Source organism: Salmo salar, chromosome 08 (assembly GCF_965601325.2).
Source record: "Salmo salar chromosome 08, fSalSal1, whole genome shotgun sequence".
In the NCBI taxonomy this organism is placed as follows: domain Eukaryota; kingdom Metazoa; phylum Chordata; class Actinopteri; order Salmoniformes; family Salmonidae; genus Salmo; species Salmo salar.
Genome location: NC_138298.1, coordinates 16,322,207 through 16,326,186, shown reverse-complemented (window position 1 = coordinate 16,326,186; position 3,980 = coordinate 16,322,207).

The following is a 3,980-nucleotide window of genomic DNA, read 5'->3' as shown; positions in this document are numbered from 1 at the left end:
CAGCTCACTCAGGCACTTCGCTATATCACATTTGACACTGTCCGTAAGCTTGAGTTCATTTGCACACAAAATTAATCATACAATGATGGAAAGACCTGTGTGTTGTCCTTGTTAATGCAGACAGAAGAGCTCCAACTTCTTAATCATAGCCTCAATTTTGTCCCGCACACTGAATATAGTTGCGGAGAGTCCCTGTAATCTTAGAATCAGATCATTCGGGTGAGAAAAAACATCCCCCAGATAGACCAGTCGTGTGAGAAACTCGTCATCGTGCTATAAGTCAGACAAGTGAAAATGATTGTCAGTAAAAAAAACTTTAAGCTCATCTCTCAATTTAGAAAAACATGTCAATACTTTGCCCCTTGATAACCAGCACACTTTTGTATGTTGTAAAAGCATTATATGGTCGCTGCCCATGTCATTGCATAATGAAGAAAATACACAAGAGTTCAGGGGCCTAGCTTTAACGAAGTTAACAATTTTTCACTGTAGTGTCCAAAACATCTTTCAAGCCGTCAGGCATTCCCTTGGCAGCAAGAACCACTCGGTGGATGCTGCAGTGTACCCAAGTGGCATCGGGAGCAACTGCTTGCATGCGCGTTACCACTCCACTATGTCTCCCTGTCATGGCTTTTGCACCATCAGTACAGATACCAACACATCTTGACCCCCAAAGTCCATTTGATGTCACAAAGCTGTCCAGTACTTTAAAAATATCCTCTCATGTTGTCCTGGTTTCCAGTGGTTTGCAGAAGAGGATGTAGTCAGCCACCAATTGTGCAAGTTCTCCCACTTAAAAGGATGAGAGAGGCCTGTAATTTTAAATCATAGGTACACTTCAGCTATGACAGACAAAATGAGAAAAATAAAATCCAGAAAATCACATTGTAGGATTTTTAATGAATTTATTTGCAAATTATGGTGGAAAATAAGTATTTGGTCAATAACAAAAGTTTCTCAATACTTTGTTATATACCCTTTGTTGGCAATGACACAGGTGAAACGTTTTCTGTAAGTCTTCACAAGGTTTTCACACACTGTTGCTAGTATTTTGGCCCATTCCTCCATGCAGATCTCCTCTAGAGCAGTGATGTTTTGGGGCTGTCGCTGGGCAACACGGACTTTCAACTCCCTCCAAAGATTTTCTATGGGGTTGAGATCTGGAGACTGGCTAGGCCACTCCAGGACCTAGAAATGCTTCTTACGAAGCCACTCCTTCGTTGCCCGGGCGGTGTGTTTGGGATCATTGTCATGCTGAAAGACCCAGCCACGTTTCATCTTCAATGCCCTTGCTGATGGAAGGAGGTTTTCACTCAAAATCTCACAATACATGGCCCCATTCATTCTTTCCTTTACACGGATCAGTCGTCCTGGTCCCTTTGCAGAAAAACAGCCCCAAAGCATGATGTTTCCACCCCCATGCTTCACAGTAGGTATGGTGTTCTTTGGATGCAACTCAGCATTCTTTGTCCTCGAAACACGACGAGTTGAGTTTTTACCAAAAAGTTATATTTTGGTTTCATCTGACCATATGACATTCTCCCAATCCTCTTCTGGATCATCCAAATGCTCTCTAGCAAACTTCAGGCGGGCCTGGACATGTACTGGCTTAAGCAGGGGGACACTTCTGGCACTGCAGGATTTGAGTCCCTGGCGGCGTAGTGTGTTACTGATGGTAGGCTTTGTTACTTTGGTCCCAGCTCTCTGCAGGTCATTCACTAGGTCTGTCATAGTTGACGTGTACCTATGATGAAAATTACAGGCCTCTCTCATCTTTTTAAGTGGGAGAACTTGCACAATTGGTGGCTGACTAAATACTTTTTTGCCCCACTATATACCCCAGTTTAGGAATACCTGATCTACAGTTGAAGTCGGAAGTTTACATACACCTTACACCTGAGCCAAATACATTTAAACTCAGTTTCACAATTCCTGACATTTAATCCTAGTAAAAATTCCCTGTCTTGGGTCAGTTAGGATCACCAATTTATTTTCAGAATGTGAAATGTCAGAATAATAATAGTAGAGAGAATGATTTATTTAAGCTTTTATTTCTTTCATTCATCACATTCCCAGTGGGTCAGACGTTTACATACACTCAATTAGTATTTGGTAGCATTGCCTTTATATTGTTTAACTTGGGTCACATGTTTTGGGTAGCCTTCCACAAGCTTCCCACAATAAGTTGGGTGAATTTTTGCTCATTCCTCCTGACAGAGCTAGTGTAACTGAGTCAGGTTTGTAGGCCTCCTTGCTCACACACGCTTTTTCAGTTCTGCCCACAAATTTTCCATAGGATTGAGGTCAGGGCTTTGGGATGGCCACTCCAATACCTTGACTTCGTTGTCCTTAAGCCATTTTGCACAACTTTGGAAATATGTTTGGGGTCATTTGTCCATTTGGAAGACCCATTTGCGACCAAGCTTTAATTTCCTGACTGATGTCTGGAGATATAAGAACATTTCTGAATGGTACTCTGAAGTATCCATTCTAACCACGAAAGACTCCAGGGAAGCAGAGAGACGCTTGGATGAACTTTCCAACAAAGACTGACGATTCCAACAGAGATCACGACGAAACACTAAGCGTAAATATATATTGATTGCAATTATTCCCGAATGAGTGAGCGTTCATGTGCAAAGGATTAGCAGTTCGTCTTTTTTTTACCCCTTTTTTCTCCCCAATTTCGTGGTATCCAATTGGTAGTAGTTACAGTCTTGTCTCATCGCTGAAACTCCCATACGGACTCGGGAGAGGCGAAGGTCGAGAGCCATGCGTCCTCCGAAAACACAACCCAACCTAGCCGCACTGCTTCTTGACACAACGCACATCCAACCCGGAAGCCAGCCGCACCAATGTGTCGGAGGAAACACCGTACACCTGGCGACCTGGTCAGCGTGCACTGCGCCCGGTCCGCCACAGGAGTCGCTAGTGCGCAATGAGACAAGGATATCCCTGCCGGCCAAGCCCTCCCTAACCCGGACGACGCTGGGCCAATTGTGCGTCGCCCCATGGACCTCCCTGTCACGGGCGGCTGTGACAGAGCCTGGGCTCGAACCCAAAGTCGCTGGTGGCACAGCTAGCACTGCGATGCAGTGCCTTAGACCACTGCACCACCCGGGAGGCCCAGGATTAGCATTTCAATTAATATAATTATCAACTGTGTAGTGACTCATTTTTGTCTTTCCCGCCCTTTTCAGTCCACACCCACTTCCCTTTGTCCGCCAAGCCGTCATATCGGCTTAGCCCACTAGGGAACCTCCCCTATCATTTCCTTGTAACCATATCTACTGTTTGTTTATTTATTTCTGTGATTATTTAGTTAATCATTGATGTATGGATGATTCATAGTAAAGGCTGGGTTCGTGCAGATAACCAACAATTTACGACGTTTGGAATGAGACTAACGTGAGGTAAAGAATAATTAAAGACTAATTGATCAGATTAAAATATTTTAAGAGTTAGATTAGGAAAGTTATAACTTTGTAATCTGAAGATTTTCCTTGGTGCCCGACTTCCTAGTTAATTATATTTACATGATTAATTTAATCACTAATAATTAGATAATTGATTTGATGAAATAAGTCTTCACTTTAATGATGCCAAAGACATGACAACTGCTTGCTCTATCAGAGAGTCGGATGGCCCTCTGACACTTCACTTAGGTCGAAATACTGCATTTTATTCACCCTTTTGCAAAAACTCCCACGTTACTGGATATCTTTACTTACCCATAGAAGTACGAGTTGGAATTTCCATATGTTGCTACAGACTTAGGAAAAACTTTATTTGCACCTCCATGTATGGAACAATCTGCAGAGTTCCCTACAAATGGATGTATTGGTGTCTTCTGGGCAGTTCAGAGTGTTGATTGGAGGAAGTGTGTAATTGCAGGCCGCAATTCGGGACGTTCCTGCATGTGGCCATTTCTGCATTCCATTTCTGGAACACCTCTTTATGCTTTTTTGGTCAATTTGTAA